The sequence below is a fragment of the Canis lupus genome, chromosome 7 (genome assembly GCF_011100685.1).
Source record: "Canis lupus familiaris isolate Mischka breed German Shepherd chromosome 7, alternate assembly UU_Cfam_GSD_1.0, whole genome shotgun sequence".
NCBI classification, from domain to species: domain Eukaryota; kingdom Metazoa; phylum Chordata; class Mammalia; order Carnivora; family Canidae; genus Canis; species Canis lupus.
The window spans coordinates 37,286,024-37,306,192 of NC_049228.1; the positions used below are offsets into that span (position 1 = coordinate 37,286,024).

Sequence of the window (20,169 nt, forward strand, 5' to 3'; positions counted from 1 at the left end):
GCTCGAAAGATTAACAGGTCCAGGTTATAAAGAATTATTGTTTTGTAATAACCAGTCTGGGCCTTCCCAGCAGGTCTGAACAGGATTGATGTGATGTGAGTTGCAGTTTTTTAGAAAGATCGCTCAGTCTACAATGTGGAGAATGGGTTAGAATACTAGAAGATTAGGGGTAGTACAACTGGTTAAGGGGCCTTTGCAATAATCTATGCAGGGGATGCTGCTAGTGGTCCTTATGAGGGAGTAGCTGTGGGGCTGGAGAGAAGTAAGTGGGCTCAGAGTTACTAAGGGGGTGGAATTAACTGGTCCAGGTCATATATTAGGTGTAGAAAAGAGTCCACAATTAACCCAGTTGTGTGGTTTAGGGGACAGATGCATGATAATGCTGCTTACAGAGGGTGGGAATATAGAAAGACAGGGAGCAAGTGTGGGAAGAGGAGGGCAGAAGGCAGTGTGGTGATTTGGAGTCAGGTGTTTGGACATCCTTTAGACATCTAAGTGGGCATGTTGAACAGGCAGTTGGTCTAGATCTCAGGACTGTGATCTTGGCTAAAGATGTAGCTTTGGGAAAGCTAGAAAGGATCTTGAAAATGGCCTACTTTAACCTCCTTTTAAAATTTATTTTAAAATTTACTTTCATTTTTCTAAATTTTACTGGTTAATTTATTGATTTTTACTTACTAGATCACCAGTTTATTATGAAAGGATATAACTCAGGAACAGCCAGATGAAAGAAATGCATAGGACAAGGTCTGGGGAAAGGGCGGGGAGCTATCCACTCCCTTTCCAGGTGGACTTCTCTCCCACATCTCAATGTGTTCACCACCCAGAAGGTAGACTACCCTTAATTTTTATAAATATGGAGATTCAGGTTTACTCTATAAAGTGCCTTGTCCATCTCTGCAGGAGATAAGGGGGAAAAATAGGATGTGAACCCATGGCTTCTAGTGAGCCAGATGTGTTTCCTGTGTAGCAGAGTTCTGCTTGTCATGCTAAACAGTGAGTTTCTCTCGATAGGATTAATAATAATGGGGGATCCCTGGGTGGCGCAGCGGTTTGGCGCCTGCCTTTGGCCCGGGCGCGATCCTGGAGACCCGGGATCGAATCCCACGTCGGGCTCCCAGTGCATGGAGCCTGCTGCTCCCTCTGCCTGTGTCTCTGCCTCTCTCTCTCTGTGTGACTATCATAAATACATAAAAATTTTTTAAAAAAAGGATTAATAATAATGGCGATGGAAATTCTCCAACTTTCATTAACATTCTACTGTGTAAATATTTTCCAGGCAATAGGAATACAGCAATAACAAGACAGCTGATGCTCTAACCCTCATGGACTCCTCCTGGAGTTCAATGGGAAGGCAAGTGTTAAGTCAAATAATAGAATTATCCCAAGGGTGCATGGTACTTGAAGTCCATGCTGAGAGCAGTGGCTTAGGGCAGGAAGGAACACAAATTCAGTGTGTGGGATGGAGGGAGCAGTTTGGAGGATGATGGGCATGAGCTTCAAGTATAGTCTCCTAGGTATTCTGACCACAAATGAAATAGTGGAAAACTTCCATGAACAGCTCAGGTGAGGGTTTGGGGAAACATGTCACCCTCTTCTGAGGATGATCCTAACTTGGTAGCTAGAATGGTAGAAATGTAACCTGTACCATCCTCTAGTCCTTCCAACAGACTGTGCCATTTCCAGGAGCATTGGGAATGGTGTTTGTTGCCATTGAAAACACAAATATGTGGGAAGGGACAGTAGAATATAATCAAAAAGCAGAAAATTGAAGAATTTTACATAGTTTGGTGTTATCTGTTACTGCATTAACAAATATTCATAAAATTTAGCAGCTTAAAATGACACACATTTATAATTTCATGGTTTCTGTGGGTCAGGAATCTGGGTGTGGCTTAGCTTCTTGTCTCTGGTTTAAGTCTCATGAGATTCCAGTCAACCTATTGGGCAGGCCTGCAGTCATGTCAAGGCTTGGACTGGGCCTGGAGAATGTGCTTCCAAGCTCACTCAGACGGTACATAATCGGCCTCAGTCCCTCCCTGTGTGGCTTACCTCCCAGTACTTTACCTCATGCCTTACACCATGTCAGCTGGCTCTCCCCAACGGTAGCAATGCAAGAGAGAGCACCCCAGTGAGAAGCCACACCTTTTTTTTTTTTTAAAGTCTATGCCCAGTGTGGGACCTGAACTCAGCTCCGAGACGAAGAGCCACATGCATGCTCCACTGACTGAACCACCCCCCAAAACACTTTTTTTTAAAGTGTAATTTTAAAAGTGACATTCTGGGGTACCTGGGTGGCTCAGTGGGTTAAGCATCCAACTCTTGGTTTTGGCTCAAGTCATGATCTCAGGGTGGTGAGATCGAGCACTGGTTCTGGCTTCCCATTCAGCACAGAGTCTGCTTGAGTATTCTCTCTCTCTCTCTCTCTTCCTCTCTTCCTCTCCCGCCCCTCCCCCCACTCACACACGCATTCCCTTTCTTCCTCTCTTAAATAAAGAAAGAAAATCTTTTAAAAAGTGACAGAATGTCACTTTTCCCATGTTCTGTGTTAGATAGGTCACTAGGTCCAGCCCATACCGGGAGAGGATTCCCCAAGGGCATGGATATTCAGAGGCAGATCACTGGGGACCTCTCCCAGGTTACTCCTACATTCAGTAGGCCAGGAGAGCCCTGTGTCTCCCCAGTATGACAGCAGTCCTGCCAGAAGGTAACGGTACTTCTAGCCACATTCTTTTTGGTCTGAGCGCCTTTCTCTGAGATTGCTGGTGGGACTCAGGAGACTCTGTGGCATAGACAGGCTGGTCAGACAACTTTCTGCTTCTTATATAGGTATTTTTTTCATGATTTCAGTCATGCTCTGTTAGCTATATAGAAAGATGGTGAAAAAGAAGGGAATTCTTCTCAGTCTGGCCTTTCAAATTCTTTCCAGAAACCAGCATTCTCCATCAAGTCTCTATAATGTGATATTCTTATATAAAGAAAAGTTGAGAAATCTGCACCTTCAAAAATGTATATATTTTTCTGCAATTAGACATATATAGTGACACAAGCACAAATGAAGACTTTTGTCTTTATTTTACTAAGAATATTGTGTGACTGATTTCATAGAACTCAGCTTAATGAAAGCATAAATTCAGGTAGGATGTTTAGGGACTTGGCTTCTCAGTTTTCTACTGTTAAAGTCGAACTTTCCAAAATTGTCCCTTTTGCTTTTTGGATTTTTTGTTTTGTTTTGTTTACTCCAACTGTTGTTTGTTCATAATCTCTACAAAGAGTACATGTCTTTTTACCTTTATTTATTTAAAATAACTATTTCTGAGCATCATTCACAGAGTCAAAACTAATTCAAAGGGCTTTTTTCTTGTTTTGTTGTGTTTTTAACCAAGTTATTACATCCAACTGGCTTCTAATTGTGAAAAAAGCATAAACAGGCATTTGAAAAATGTAGCTATATGATCAAAAGCAGGTAGAGGGTATAGCCATACAATAGAATATTATTTGGCAATAAAAGAATAAAGTACTGGGGCACCTGGGTGGCTCAGCTGGTTGAACATCAGAGTCTTGATTTCAGCTCCAGTCATGATTCAGGGTCATGAGACGGAGCCCTGCATTGGACTTTGCACTGGAGCATGGAGCCTGCTTGAGATTCTCTCTCTCCTCCCTCTGCTCCTGCCCCCTCCTCCTGTGTGTGCACTTTCTCTCTAAGAAAGAAAGAATAAAGTACTGACACATCCTACATCATGAAAACCTTACCCTCAGTGAACAAAGCCACAAAAGACCATACATACATTGTATGATTCCATTTATATGAAATATCCAGAGTAGGCAATTCCTTAGAGACAGGAGGTAGATCAGTGGCTACCTGGGGCTGGGAACATTGGGAGAAATAAAGAAATTAGGTGCTAAACAGTATAGGGTTTCTTTTTTGGGTAATAAAAACTTTGTAAAATTGATTGTGGTGATGGTTGCACACCACTGAATATACTAAGCCATTGAACTGTATGGACACTTTAATTATATATGTATGTATGGACACTTTAATTATATATATATATATATATATATATATATATATATATATCAGTAAAACAGTTTTGAAAACAATTTGGGGTGGTAGTTGGCTCGGTGATATGAAGAAATGGTTGGGGTGTGGTCCTTTGTCTCTGCAAAATTTACAGATTATTGGCATAATGGAATGTGACAACCTTTTTTGTAAACTGCAAGAAATTCGGCATGTTTCTGTTTTTCTTTTGACTTATTGAAGGTTCAGAGTTAACTCCTGGCTTTCTAAATTTTTCTTTCTTATATAATTCCACTAATTGCAAAGAGAATCTCTGATGTCAGTAGCTTTTAGAGAATTACAGAATATTAAGGGAAGGGAGGGAGGCTTTAAGGAAAATTTAGCAATCTGGTTTCCTTTGGGTGTTTAGGTCCTCCCTCTTCTTCCACAAATAGGCACTTTTTAAGTTTTGAATTTAAATGTATACCTTTATATTTGTTAGAGAAATAAAATACGTGTAATTTCAGTTTATAAGAAGATCATGTTTCTTATAGGCCACATCAAATTTGAGAATTTTGTTTATCCTAGAGAACCAAGGAATATTTTATATTTGATAGCTGATGAATTCAATATGCTTGGAATGAACTGAAAAATATGGTAAAATTTAGCCTTTTTTGAGATTAGCAGTGCACTTCTAAAGGAAAAATAACATATTAATTGCATTTGAACTTTGGTAGTGCTTAAGATAAGAAAAAACTTTGGTATTTGTCTGTAGATGAAAAGTCTAAAAACTAGCATAATTAATTGTATGCTTAGAGAAATCTTCATTTTTAGTTTTTAGTAAAATGAGTTAAGTATAAAATGTCTAACTAAGCAGACTTCTAAGAAGAAAATTAGGGAATCCAATCCAGCTGGCTGACATATTACACATAATTTAGAACTAAATCCCAGCAATATTTATGTGTACTAATTATGCCTTGAATATGAATTGAAAACAGCCTGGACCACACTCTAGAAAGTGGTAGAGGGATCCCTGGGTGGCGCAGCGGTTTGGCGCCTGCCTTTGGCCCAGGGTGCGATCCTGGAGACCCGGGATCGAATCCCACGTCAGGCTCCCGGTGCATGGAGCCTGCTTCTCCCTCTGCCTGTGTCTCTGCCTCTCTCTCTCTCTCTCTGTGACTATCATAAATAAATAAAAAAAAAAATTAAAAAAAAAATTAGAAAGTGGTAGAACTTGAGGGAATAGCTGTGATAGGAAGGGTGTCACTTAGAACTGCTAGTGGGATTATCTGCTTTTTCAATTGACGAGTCAGTGGATGTGGAGACGGGCTTTTAACAGTGCATCTGAGCATCATGGGCATACATCTGTTGAACTACCTTTGAGTTTCTTGAAACCCTTTTTCAGATCTGCTGTGTATTTGTAAGTCTAAATATTGAGTTCAGGATATTCAGACAGCTTGTATCTTAAGTGAGCCTTTTATATGAAAGGAGAAAAAGAAATAATGGTCTTTGAGTTCAAGGCTGGCTGGAGGCAGCAGTGCGTGCATATCAAGTTAGGCTTATGATAGATCTAGACAGCAGTTAGGCTGGGCTCATGAACAATCCTGATGAGTAAATAGAGCTCTGCTTCTTTAAGAGCTTTAGCAGAGCAAACAAGCTGTGAAAAGGGCTGTTCCTTCCACTCAAGCATCTTTCATGGCATCTACCTGAGAGGAAAATAAGAACATTGTTTAGAAGGTTTATATTGTGCTGTGTAATGCACCATGGAATCTGCATGGTGCATTGCCACCAACGCAATGAAAACATTGGTGATTTAGCTAACGCCTGGAGTGGTCTCTCAGCCTTCTTTGAGTTCTGACCCTCTCAATAGTCCTGAAACATTAAGGAATTTTCATAAAGTCCAGTGTCTGTATTTATGTCGTCCTGTCCCGTATTGACACTGACTGAAATCACCTGCCTGACACTCAGTCAAGAGACCGGTGCTGCCACTTTTAGTGTGTACTAAACACTGGGTGTCCGTCATGTGTCACTTTATGTCATCCTTAGCCATTCGTTTATGAGGAGTTGGGTCACTTCCTTTAGTCCCAGGGCAGCTTGATGTGGCCTCAGCTCCCAGCCTCTGCTGTATGCTGTTTCCTCTGAAGGCAGAGGAATGTGTGGGGTGGAGCAGGTGGTAATTGTGCCATGATTACATAAGGTATCCCTTTGACCCCAGGTCAGGTCACAAGGAAGTTGGCTCATTTTCAGATTTATCTCACTCATAACACTAGTATCTAATGTTGGGGAGAAGGAAGGAATACTTCCTTTTTACAAAGTTTAAAAGGAAGTATTCCTTCCTTTTCATACTTAACTGCTTAGCCAGTGATCAGGGATATTTAAATATGAGTGCTCTCCTCTCCATTTTTATGGCACTAACCACCTCACAGTGAGGAAATGTAGAAGGAAAAAGGAGCGAAGCACAGAGAGTCTGCCATCAGAACTACATATAACATTATTAAAAAGTCTTTCTTTAAAAAAAAAAGTTTTATTTATTTATTTTAGAGACACCTTGTGTGAGCAGTGGGGAGGGGCAGAGGGAGAGAAGCAGACTCCAGGCTGAGCAGGGAGCCCGACCTGGGGCTAGATCTCAGGACCCCAAGATCACTATCTGAGCCAAAACCAAGAGTCCACCAATCAACTGACTGTACCACCCAGGGGCCCCTAAAAATTATTTCTGATCCATCTTCCAAAATTACGCCCAAGGTATGCATCAGTATAAACAAGTCAGGCGGTTTGAGAAATTCAGTTATGTAATAACTCTAAGAATCCTAACACGAAATCACAGAAATGAAGGCGCTTTTTTCCCTTTTATTGTTTTTTTCCTTTTATTGTTTTAATATTGCAGCAAAATATGTATAACATGAATTTGCTATTCTTTCTTAAGATTTTATTTATTTATTCATGACAGACACAGAAAGAGAGAGAGAGAGAGAGAGGCAGAGACACAGGCAGAGGGAGAAGCAGGCTCCATGCAGGGAACCCGACATGGGACTCAATCCTGGGTCTCCAGGATCACACCCTGGGCCAAAGGCGGCACTAATCTGCTGAGCCACCGGGGCTGCCCAAATTTGCTATTTTAAGAGTACAGTTCAAAGTCATTAATTACATTCATAATGTTGCATAACCATCACCACCATTTCCAAAATTTTTATCACTCAAAGCAGAGACTCTGTGAACATTCAGTAATAGCTCCACATCCCTCCTCTCATCCCCCCTGGTAACCTCAGTTCTGCTTTCTCTCTGTATGAATTTCCTGTTGTAGATTTTCATCTAAGTACAGTCAGACAATAATTTGTTTTTATGTTACTGGCTTATTTCACTTAGAGCAATGTTTTCAAGTTCACCCATGTTGCAGCACATATATACCACGTTTTGTGTATCCATTCATCTTCACCTTTTGGCTAATGTGAATAATGCTGCAAGGCACTTGGGTGACTCAGTCACTTGAGCATCTGACTCTTAATTTCAGTTCAGGTCATGATCTCAGGGTCCTGAAATAAAGCCCCGAGACACGTCGGGCTCTGCACTCAACAGGGAGTCTGCTTGTCCCTCTCCCTCTTCTTCTCCCTGCCCTGCTTGCTCACTCCCTCTCACTCTATCTCTAAAATAAATAAATTTAAAAATCTTTTGAAAAATGTGAATAATGCTGCTTTGAACATTGGCATACGTATATCTGTTTGAGTGCCTTATGCCTAGAAATATACCTGGTTTGTATATATGTACCTAGAAATGGAATTGCTAGATCATATGGTAATAAAGTTTAATTTTTTGAGGAATTGCCAAACTGTCCTCTCTAGCAGCTGCATCATTGTACATTCCTATCAGGGATGCACAAGGGTTCTAGTTTCTCTACATCCTGTCTGTTTGTCTGATGATTGCCATTGATAGGTGTCCATCTCACCCGTGGATAGCGATGCTATGGGCTAGAAATACCACCAGCCACTTACTGATATTACTTGAGGTGGCCCCCACAGACATTTCCCTGACCAGAGACAACGTTGTGGTTGGACAGGACCTTGCAGTTCTGATTACAATTACAAGACACACCTCAGGGCAGCCCGGGTGGCTCAGTGGTTTAGCGCCGCCTTCAGCCCAGGGCCTGATCCTGGAGACCTGGGATTGAGTCCCACGTCAGGCTCCCTGCATGGAGCCTGCTTCTCCCTCTGCCTGTGTCTCTGCCTCTCTGTCTCTCGTGAATAAATAAATTTTTTTAAAAATCTAAAAAAAAAAAACCAAGACACACCTCAGTAACAACCATTAGTGAACTTTGAAAAAACAAGGGTTGTAATTTATAAGTTTTGGAGGGTACATTACATGCTCAAAGCCACGCAGCAATATCACCTATAGAAAAAGGGAGGGAAAACAGATTGGAGTTTTGCCTTTATTTGGTGGAGGATAGAGCACCTAGGACTTTGTGGGTGAATTTAAAACATAAGAGCAGGAAATAAAGCACAGGAAGGGAGAAGGGATCAGTCAAATGGTCAGTTATCCAGGTCAACCAGGGCTTTGTGAAAAGGGGAACTACATGGGTGGGTGGCCTGGCTCTTCATCTAGTAGTGTAACTGGCAGCATGTTTATTCCAGACTGGTTTTTATAGGCAAACCAAATGATCAGGCTTACGCTATAGTCATAGTAATGGGTATAAACTGGCATCTCGTTGTGGATTTGATTTGCATTTTCCCAGTGGCTTGTGATATTCAACATCTTTTCATGCTTATTGCCCATTTGTGTATCTTCCTTAGCGATACATCCATTCAAGTCCTTTGTTCATTTTTGAATTGGGTTGTTTGTTTCATTATTGTTCAGTTGTAGAAGTTCTTTATGTATTCTAGATATTATTAATTCCTTATCAGATTTATGACTTGAAGATATTTTCTTCCATTCTGTGGATTGTCTTTTCACTCACATTTTAGTTTTAACATTCATTCACAGATGTTTTTAATTTAGATAAACAATTTATCTATTTTTTTTCTTTTATTTGCTGTGCTTTTGATGCCTTATCCAAAAAATCATTGGCAAATCCAATGTAAAGAAAATAACTCCCCAATGTTTTTTTCTAAAAGTTTGAAAACTTTTTTCTAAAAGTTTTTTCTAAAAGTTTTAGCTCTTTATTTAGGTCTTTGATCCACCTAGAGAGAGAGAGCTCTAGGAGGGAGAGGGACAGTAGGAGAGAGAATCTTAGGCAGGCTCCATGCTCAGTGCAGAGCCCAATGCAGGGCTCCATCTCACAACCCTGAAATCATGACCTCAGCTGAAATCAAGAGTCAGTCACTCAACCAACTGAGCCACCCAGGCACCCCATCTTTGATCCGTTTTTAGTTCCTTCTATATATAAGTAAGGATCCAACTTCATTCTTTTACATGAAGATATCCAGTTGCCCCAGCAGTCTGTTGAAAACACTTCTTTTCACATTGGATGACCATAGCACCCTTGTCAAAAATGAATTAACTATGAATATGAGAGTTTATTCTTGGGTTCTCAATTCTGTACCATTGGTATGTATGTAATAGGTCTATCCTTATGCCAATACCACAGTGTGTTTTTACCGTAACTTTATAATAAGTTTTGAAATCTGGAAGTATGAGTCCTCTAATTTTGTTCATTTTCAAGACAATTTTGGCTATTCTGGGTCCCTTGAAATTTTATATGAATTTTAGGATGTTGTCTTCTTTTTTAGCAGAAAACACTGTTGGGATTTTGATTTGGATTACACTGAATCTGTAGATTGTTTGGTGAGATTGCCATCTTTTTTTTAATAATAAATTTATTTTTTATTGGTGTTCAGTTTGCCAACATACAGAATAACACCCAGTGCTCATCCCATCAAGTGCCCCCCGTCAGTGCCCGTCACCCATTCACCCCCACCCTCCGCCCTCCTCCCCTTCCACCACCCCTAGTTCGTTTCCCAGAGTTAGGAGTCTTTATGTTCCGTCTCCCTTTCTGATATTTCCCACACATTTCTTCTCCCGGAATTGCCATCTTAACATTAAATCTTATAATTCATGAGCAGTGCATGTCTCTCTATTATTTTTACCTTTTTTTAAAGATTTATTTATTTATTTATTTATTTGAGAGAGAGAGAGAGAGAGAGCGCACGTGCAAGCACAAGCAGGGGGAGGGTTAGAGACAGAAGGAGAGGGAGAGGGAGGAGAAGGCTCCCTGATGAGCAGAGAGCCCGACATGGGGCCAGATCCCAGGACCCTGGGATCATAACCAAAGCCAAAGGCAGATGCTTAACTGACTAAGTCACTCAGATGCCCCTTATTTTTATCTTCTTTAATTTCTTTCAGTATTATTTTGTGGTTCTTAGTGTACAAGACTTGTTTCACCGTGTTTAAATTTATTCCTAGGTATTTTATTCTTTTTGATGCTATTGTAAATGGAATTGTTTTCTTAACTACCTCTTCCAGTTGTTCAGTACTAGTGTATAAAAATACAGCTGATTTTTGCAAATTTGTTGAATTGATTTATTAGGCCTAATAATTCTATCTGTGGATTCTTTTTTTTTTTAAGATTTTATTTATTTGTACATGAGAGACACAGAAGCAGAGACATAGGCAGAGATAGAAGCAGGCTCCCTCTGGGGAGCCTGATGTGGGACTTGTTCCTAGGATCCTGGGATCATGACCTAAGCCAAAGGCAGACGCTCAACCCCTGAGCCCCCAGGTGCCCCGTATGTATGGATTCCTAAGGGTTTTCTAGATGTAAGATGATGTTATTTGCAAATAGAGATAGTTTTACTTCTTCCTTTCCACCTTGAATGCCTTTTATTTCTTCTTGTTCCTTGATGTTTGTTGTACGTTTTTCATGTTTGGCCTTTATTATATTGAATAAGTTCACTTCTATTCCTGATTTATTAAGAGTTGTTATCAAAAAAGGGTGTTGGATTTTGTCAGATGTGTTTTATGCATTATTAGATGATAATGTGTTTTTTTTTTCATTCTGTTAACATGATGTATTACATTGATTGCTTTTATGTTGAACTACCCTTGAGTTCATGGGATAAAACTAACTTGATCACGGTATATAATCATTTTCATATGCTGCTGAATTTGTTTTTCTAGTATTTTGTTGAGCATTTTTACATGTACTTTCATAAGGGATATGGGTCTGCAGTTTTTTTTTTGTTTTTGTTTTTTTTTTTTTAGTGTCTTTGTCTGGATTTGGGGTCAATGTAAAGCTGGCCTCATAGAATGACTCAGTGTTTCATCCTCTTCAAATTTTGGGAAGAGTTTAAAGATAATTCATGTTAATTTTTCTTTAAATGTTTGGTTGAGGGGCAGCCCAGGTGGCTCAGCGGTTTAGCGCCACCTTCAGCCCAGGGCCTGATCCTGGAGACCTGGGATCAAGTCCCATGTTGGGCTCCCTGTGTGGAGCCTGCTTCTCCCTGTTTGTGTCTCTGCCTCTCTCTCTGTGTTTCTCATGAATAAACAAATAAAATCTTTAAAAATATAAAAATAAAAAGTATTTGGTTGAATTTATCATTAAGCCATCCATTCTGCTAATAGCTGCCTTTTAATTGAGGAATTTAAACCATTTACAGTTTAAAGTAATTACAAGGAAGGACTTACTTCTGGCGCTTAGCTATTTGTTTTCTGTTCTATATGTTTTTTGTTCCAATTAACATAATTATATTTTAATACATTTTCCTTCTAAATGATATGGAAAAAACAGGAATTACAAACCAGAAGTACAATTATCCTGACTTTTATATTTACGTATATTGTTTTTGTTACCCATGTTTTTATTTCATGTGAGTTTGAGTTACTGTTTAGTGTTCTTTCATTTCAGCCTAGACTCCCTTTAACTTTTGCTGTAGTATAGCTCTGCAAGTAACAACTCCCTTAGCATTTGTTCTTTTGAGAATTTCTTAATTTATCCCTCACTTTTTTTTTAAAAGATTTTATTTACTTATTCATGAGAGACACACACACAGAGAGAGAGAGAGAGAGGCAGAGACACAGGCAGAGGGAGAAGCAGGCTCCATGCAAGGATCCTGACATGGGACTCAATCCCGGATCTCCAGGATCACGCCCTTGGCCAAAGGCAGCGCTAAACCGCTGAGCCACCTGGGTTGCCCACCCTCACTTTTTTTTTAAGGATTGTATTTATTCATGATAGACACACAGAGAGAGGCAGAGACATAGGCAGAGGGAGAAGCAAGCAGGCTCCTTGCAGGGAGACCGATGTGAGACTCGATCCCAGGTTCACACCCTGAGCCAAAGGCAGATGTTCAACCACTCAGGCATCCCTCTCCCTCATTTTTGAGGATAGTTTTCTTAGATATAGAATTTTTGGTTGATTGCCCTTTTCTTTCAGTACTTTGAATATTGCCATCTCATTGCCTCCTGACTTCCATTGTTTGGGAAGAGAAATTAGCTGTGATTCTTATTGAAGATTCTCTTGTTTGTGAGGCTTCTCTGCTTTCAGAATCCTTTTTTTTTTTACTGTCACTATTTGCAGATGACATGATACTAAACATAGAGCATCCTAAAACTCCACACCAAAAAAACAACTAAAAGTAATAAATGATTCAGTAAAGTGGCAGGATATAATATAATACCCAGAAATTGATGGCATTTCTCTCTTACTGATATGATGAATCACACTGATTGTTTTATGAGTGTTGAACCAGCCTTGTGTGCCGGGGGATAAATCCTACTTGGTCATGGTGAATAATTTTCATAATGTACTGTTGGATCCTATTGGCTAGTATCTTGTTGAGAATTTTTGCATCCATGTTCATCAGGGATATTGGTCTGTAATTCTCCTTTTTGGTGGGGTCTTTGTCTGGTTTTGGAATTAAGGTAATGCTGGCCTCATAGAACGAATTTGGAAGCACTCCATCTCTTTCTATCTTTCCAAACAGCTTTAGTAAAATAGGTATGGTTTCTTCTTTAAACATTTGATAGAATTCCCCAGGGAAGCCATCTGGCCCTGGACTTTTGTGTCTTGGGAGGTTTTTGATGACTGCTTCAATTTCCTCCCTGGTTATTGGCCTGTTCAGGTTTTCTATTTCTTCCTGTTCCAGTTTTGGTAGTTTGTGGCTTTCCAGGAGTGCATCCATTTCTTCTAGATTGCCTAATTTATTGGCGTATAGCTGTTCATAATATGTTTTTAAAATCGTTTGTATTTCTTTGGTGTTGGTAGTGATCTCTCCTTTCTCATTCATGATTTTATTAATTTGAGTCTTCTCTCTCTTCTTTTTAATAGGCTGGCTAATGGTTTATCTATCTTATTAATTCTTTCAAAGAACCAACTCCTGGTTTTGTTGATCTGTTCCCAGGAGGAACAACCCCAGTGGCGGTGGCAGCTCTAGAGCCCTGGATTCAGCCCCCGCAGTAACTACGGAGCTCTCCGTCTGCAGGGCCTGGAGGCTCCGGGGCGGGGCAGGAGCGTCCTTGCGGTTCTGGGCCCTCCTGGCCTCTGCCTGTCCCGGGAGGAGGCCGGATCCTGGGCTGTGTCCCGGCGCCCAGTGCTCCCGGGCCTGCGCTGTTGGATTCGCGCTCCCGCCCCGCAGCCCCCTCCGCGGAGCCGCCGCCCGAGCCCCCCGAGCTGCTCCGGGTCCCGCCGTGCGCGCTGCAGCCCTTAGGGAGCTCGGCGCACTCTCCTGGGCGCGCAGTTGCTGTTACTGTCTCGGGGAGCCCGAGGGCATCCCCGCCCTCCTGGGTCCTGCTCCAACTCCCTGCGAGCCCCTTTCCGCCCGGGAAGGTTGGTGCAGCTCCTGCATCTCCGGGACGGGGCTCTCCTGTCCTGGGGACACTCGCCCCGGCCTCAGCCCGGCTCCTGGCGGGGCCCCTCCCCCTTGGAGGCCTTTTGTTTCTTTCTTTTTTCCCGTCTTCCTACCTTGATAGAAGCGCGAACTCTTCTCACTGTAGCATTCCAGGTGTTCTCTCTTCAAATCTCAGGCTGAATTCGTAGGTTTTCAGGATGATTTGAAGGTTATCTAGGTAATTTGGTGGGGACAGGTGACTTGGGGACCCTACTCTTCCGCCATCTTGCCCCTCCCCTCTTGATGGTATTTCTTTACAGAAAAGGAAACCCCAAATAGTGAAAGCAATCTTGAGAAAGAACAACAACAGGGAGGTATCACAATCACAGATTTCAAGATACACTACAACTCTATAGTAATCAAAACAGTATGGTACTGGATCAAAAAGAGACAAATGGATCAATGGCACAGAATAGAGAACCCAGAAATAAATTCACAAGTATGTGGCCAAACTTTCTATAACAAGAGATAAGAATGTACACCAAGGAAAAGGCAGTCTCATCAATAAATGGTTCTGGGAAAGCTGGACGGCTACATGTAAAAGAATGAAACTGGTCTGCTTTCTTACACCATATATAAAAATAAACTCAAAATGGGTTAAATAAAGACTTAAATGTAAGACCCAAAACCATAAAACTCCTACGAGTAAACATAGGGAATAATCTCTTTGACATTGGCCTTAAAAATGATCTTCTAGGTATGTCTTCTCAGGCAAGGGAAGCAAAAGCAAAAATAAACTATTGGGACTACACCAAAATAAAAAGTTTTTTTTTTTTTTAATTTTTATTTGTTTATGATAGTCACACAGAGAGAGAGAGAGAGAGGCGCAGAGACATACACAGAGGGAGAAGCAGGCTCCATGCACCGGGAGCCCGACGTGGGATCCGATCCCAGGTCTCCAGGATTGCGCCCTGGGCCAAAGGCAGGCGTTAAACTGCTGTGCCACCCAGGGATCCCTAAAAAGGTTTTTTATAGCTAAGGAATAAGAATTCTTTATGCCATGTCTTTTATTCCATGACTTATTCACTCTAGAACTGGAAGCCTGTATATCCCTTATCTCAGATTCTCTCTCTGCTGCTCTCTCTGCTTTGTACATATGCATGTATGCACTCTCTCTCTTTCAAATAAATAATTCTTAAAAGAAAAAAGGAAACATCAAGTCATTAACCTTTAGGATGTGATATTAGCTCTGTTTAAAAGATGGAAGGCAAGGGCACCAGCTTCCCTCAATGGGTTAAGCATTGGACTCTTGATTTTGGCTTGGGTCATGATCTCGGCTCAGGTCAGATGCTCAACTGACTGCGCCACCCAGGCACCCCTCAGCTGGCTGAGTTTTAAAACAAAATTTGTTCTTGAGCATTTATTGAGCACTTGCTGTTTGCCAGCTACTGTAATATGTGCTTTCTATCTCATTTACTCTTCTTTACAGCCTTGTTAAATAGGTAATACAATTAGCTTCAATTTATAGATGAAGCTTTTGAAGCACAGAGAGAGTAAATAACTTGCCCAATATCATTTAACTAATAAGTGACACTCTTTGGATTCTATCCCAGGTATTCTGACTTTAGACTTAGCCTAAATGTTACACCATGCTATCTCACTTTTGCTGACATTTTTCTTTTAAGATTTATTTATTTATTTTAGAGTTGGGGAGGGGCCGAGGGAGAGGGAGAATCTCAAGCAGACTCCACACTGAGCAGAGCTTGATCTCATGACCCTGAGATCACGACCTGAGCCAAAACCAAGAGTCAAATGCTTAACAGACTAAGCCACCCAGGTGCCCTCGCTTTTGCTGAATTTTAAAATATGTTTAAAGGAATTCTTTTTCATATTGGAGTTACCATAAATTACCACAGAACCATTATGGTGCATGCCTCTCCTCTGAGTGTGTTACCAACCACACGTGAGAAGATGAGATGAGACCTCGGAGAAGAAGAATGGATGGTTCACTCTGAAGGGAAGTGGGAAGTGGTGGAGTTTGATGTGTGTTAGCAGTTGTCTCTGGATGCTAGTGTAGCTCTCCCTTGGGTTCCTAACTGGATGCAGCATCAGTGTAGTGAGCACTTCAACACTTAGTTCAGGGAAAGTATAAAAAAGTGGATCAGTATAAAAAAGTATAAAATCAGTGGATCTTAGAGATGCCTGGATGGTTCAGCGGTTCAGCGTCTGCCTTGGGCTCAGGGCATAATCCTGGTCTGGGGATCGAGTCCCACCTCAGGTTCCCTGCAAGGAGCCTGCTTCTCCCTCTGCCTACGTCTCGGCCTCTCTCTCTGTGTCTCTCATGAATAAATAAATAAAATCTTTTTTAAAAAATCAGTGAATCTTAGATTTTTTTTTCCTAATATGTTTCTTCAAAAACTTAGTGCTCTTATTTAAAAGGAGAGAGGCCATGGAATTGTGGATAAATGGAAATGCCTACTACTTTCTGATCTAACTGTAATTTCTTAGGAGACTTTATGTGATAGAAAGGCAGTATATTTAACAGATGGAAAACTTAAGGATTAAAGAGACTGACTTGCCTAGTTCCAGAACTAGGAAGCAGTAAATGTAGGGCTCAAACCCAGACACCCTGACTCCAGTAATCTCTCCTGTAATCTCTGATGAATTTCAAGTGCTTCATCTATAATTTTTTTTTAATAAATCTTTTTTTTAACGTTTATTTATTTATGATAGTCACAGAGAGAGAGAGAGAGAGAGAGAGGCAGAGACATAGGCAGAGGGAGAAGCAGGCTCCATGCACCAGGAGCCCGAAGTGGGATTCGATCCCAGGTCTCCAGGATCGCGCCCTGGGCCAAAGGCAGGCGCTAAACCACTGCGCCACCCAGGGATCCCTCATCTATAATTTCTAATACCTACTTTATAATGTTGCTGTGAGAATTAAGTAACATAGTGTAATGGGCTTGTGGTATACTCCACAAGAGGCACTAACATTTGGTCAACCTTTGTCCCAGAAGTATTGGGGCACCTGGTCTGTGTCAGCACCATGCTCAGGGCTGAGGTCATGGCACTGTAGCGTACACCTGCCCTGTAAAGGCTGACCGTGTGAACAGCCTGTTCTCTTAAGACCACACGATCCTGCGTATCAGATGATATCCTTATACTTTGAGTAGTAGTCTGTAGAATTTGAAATGTATTAGGCCTTTGTTTTTACATTATACATTTGTTTGTTTAATTATTTTCTGAGAGATATAGGGAGAGCACCAATGGGAAAGAAAGAGAGGGAGAAGCAGACTCCTCACAGAGCAGGAGACAGTTCGGGGCTCAGTCCCAAAACCCCAGGATCATGACCTGAGCTGAAAGCAGATGCTCAACTGACTGAGCCACACAGGTGCCCCTGTATTAGGCCTTTAAATAACCCTTCTCTCATCCCTAGCTTAGCTTACATCATCACTGTGAACATTTTATTCTAAGCATCATCACTACTTCGACCTTTACCTCAGCCTCAGTGCCTTCTGTGTAGCATCCTGCTAATTCCCACTTTGTCTCTGGTAAGTTTTCATTCTCCTGAGTACTTACTACCTAAGGTACCAGGTGTGAGGTATTACCTTTACCTAAGTTCATCATTCTCACAGGTATATTTATAGATGACAGACCAATAGTAGATTAAGTAGCAGAGAATAATGTGAATAATAATATCAGGGTACATTCCTAATGTTTCCAGGTAAAGGATACTACTATATTCTCCCACGGTGTGTCTCTTAATTCTCCCACAGTGTGTCTCTTAATGACTACCAGAGACAGATTCCAATTTGAATAAAAAAATTATATGCCAGAAGACAGGTACCATATGATTTCACTCATATGTGGAACTTCAAAACCAAAATAAATGAGCAAAGAAAAAAAAGGACAAACAAAATACAGAATCTTAATTATAGAGAACAAACTGGTGATTACCAGAGGGGAGAGGCTGGGGGAAAAGGGGAATAAATGAAGGGGATTAAGAGAATACTCATACTGAACACTGAGTAATATAAAGAGTTGCTGAACCACTATATTGTAGACTTGAAACTAATATGACACTGTACATTAATTATACTGGAATTAAAATAAATAAAAAATTATATGTCAAGGGTCACCTGGATGGCTCAGTTAAGTGTCCAACTCTTAATTTCAGCTCAGGTCATGATCTAAGGGTCCTGGAATTGAGCCCCACATTGGGTTCCATGCTGGGAGTGGAGCCTGCTTGGGATTCTCTCTCTCCCTCTCCCCCTGTACTCCCACTGACACCTCTCTCTGAAAAAAAAAAAAAATTATGTATCAAAATGAATAGAATTTGGGTGGTATGATAAATTGAATAAAATCTCTCAAGGTAATTCTTTTAATTTCTGGTGCAAAGTAGTTACAAATAATAAAAAAATAAAACCTCAGTGGGTTCAAGTAAACACTGATGTTTATTTTAGAGCTTGATGAAGTTGACAGGTATTGTTAGAGCCTATGAATTTGTCACCATCTGCATATAAATAGTATCACCAAATTGCTTAGAGTTTTAACCATAACTTATTTGACTTTCACAAGTTAAAGTAAACAGAATTTTATGATCCTGTATAGATTAATATCTAGCAAAAGAAAGTTTCATTTAAATTGAATAAGACTTTGTAGCAAAGATGAAATTACATGTTGTATATATTTTTATTTGGCTTTCCTTCTTACCTATAAATGTCTTTACCAGAAAATTTTTATGTTATCAAAAGGAACTTTTGTATTAATTGTGATATATTATTACACTTTTTCAAGAAAACTTTTGTTATACTTATGCGACATCAAACTTATTTTGAAATCTAGCATGTTGACTACATTATCCCACTCTCTCTGGGCCTGCAGTGTTTCTGCTGAGAAATCCACAAATACCTTCCAAGGGTTGGCTAGTGTGTGAGGGATTTTTTTTCTTTGGGGTTGCTGTGTTTTTTTATTGTTATTTTTGTATTTTAGAAATAGTTTATCAGATTTATTACAGGAGCATTGAGAGCTAGAAACCTGAGACTTTTGGGGGGGATCCCTATGCCCAATGTGGGGCTCCAACTCATGACCCCAAGATCAAGAGTTGCACACTCTTCTGACTGAGCCAGCCAGGTACCCCTCCCTTGCTGTTTTAAAAATATTCTATTTTTATTTTAGATAGTTTTATTATAATGTATCTTAGAGAAGATCTTTTTAGGTTGATAATTTTTGGGAACCTATAAGCTTCATGAGCTTGGATGTCCAAATCTTTCTCCATATTTGGAGATTTCTTTAGACATTACTTCTTTTTGTTAATTTTCCGCCCTCTTTCCCTCTCTTCTCCTTCTGAGACTCCAGTAATACTTAAGTTATTTCTCTACATGATATTGCACGATTCATGTAAGGTTTTTTTCACTCTTTTTTCTTTTTGCTCTTCCGACCAGATAACTTTTTTTTTTTACAATTTTTTTCTTTTTTTTAAGATTTTATTTATATATTCATGAGAGACAGAGAGAGACAGAGAGAGACAGAGAGGCAGAGACACAGGCAGAAGGAGAAGCAGGCTCCATTCAGGGAGCCTGATGTGGGACTCAATCCTGGGACTCCAGTACACCCTGGGCCGAAGGGAGGCGCTAAACGTCTGAACCACCAGGGATCCCCTGACCAGATAATTTTAACTGACATACCCTTAAACTCACTGATTCCTTCTTGTGCTTGGTTGAGTCTGCTGTTGGAGCTCTCTGTTGAATTTCTCATTTCAATGTATTCAACTTTAGGATTTTGATTTGATTTTTATTGTGGCTTCTATTTCTTTATTAAACTCATTTTATTCATATGCTGTCTTCCTAATTTTGTCTGTTTCTCTGTGTTGTTGACTAAATTTCTTTAAGAGGATTATTCTGAATTCTTTGTCAAGCAGTTCATAGATCTCCATTTTTGTAGAGCCTTTTATTGAATCTTTATTAGTTTCCTCTGGTAGTGTCATGTTTCCTTGATTATTTATGATCCTCGTGGACTTGTGTTGATATCTGCACATCTAAAGAAGCAGTCTGTACAGAATGGCTTCAGCAGGGAGACTGTTAGTCCGCCTGTCCAGAGATTCTGGATGGGTCACCTAGTAGTAACCATGGGCAGGCTTGGCGCTAGAATCCTCGGGTGGACAAATCTGGTGCCTGAGTTAGCAGGTGGACAGGCCTGGTGGTTTGATCCACAGGGGACAGCCTGCTGCCTGGGTCCACTGAGGTGGGCCTGATGCTTGAGTTCATGTGGTTTGGCCTTGGGTCCTGGACTCTTGGGGGTAGATGAGGTATCAGGGACCACTGGGGTGGCAGGCCTGACACTTCTGTCTATGAAAGCCAGCCTGGCTCTGGTGTTGGCTGGGAGCCTGTATCTATGAGACCCAGCCTGGAGCCTAAGTCA

The 20,169-nt window shown here is 40.7% G+C and overlaps 1 protein-coding gene across 4 annotated transcripts in view; it reads left to right on the plus strand.

Annotated features, from left to right (window-relative positions):
- Nucleotides 1–20,169, plus strand: part of CNST (consortin, connexin sorting protein) — a 122,416-nt gene that overhangs the window by 58,098 nt on the left and 44,149 nt on the right. The window lies entirely within an intron of this gene.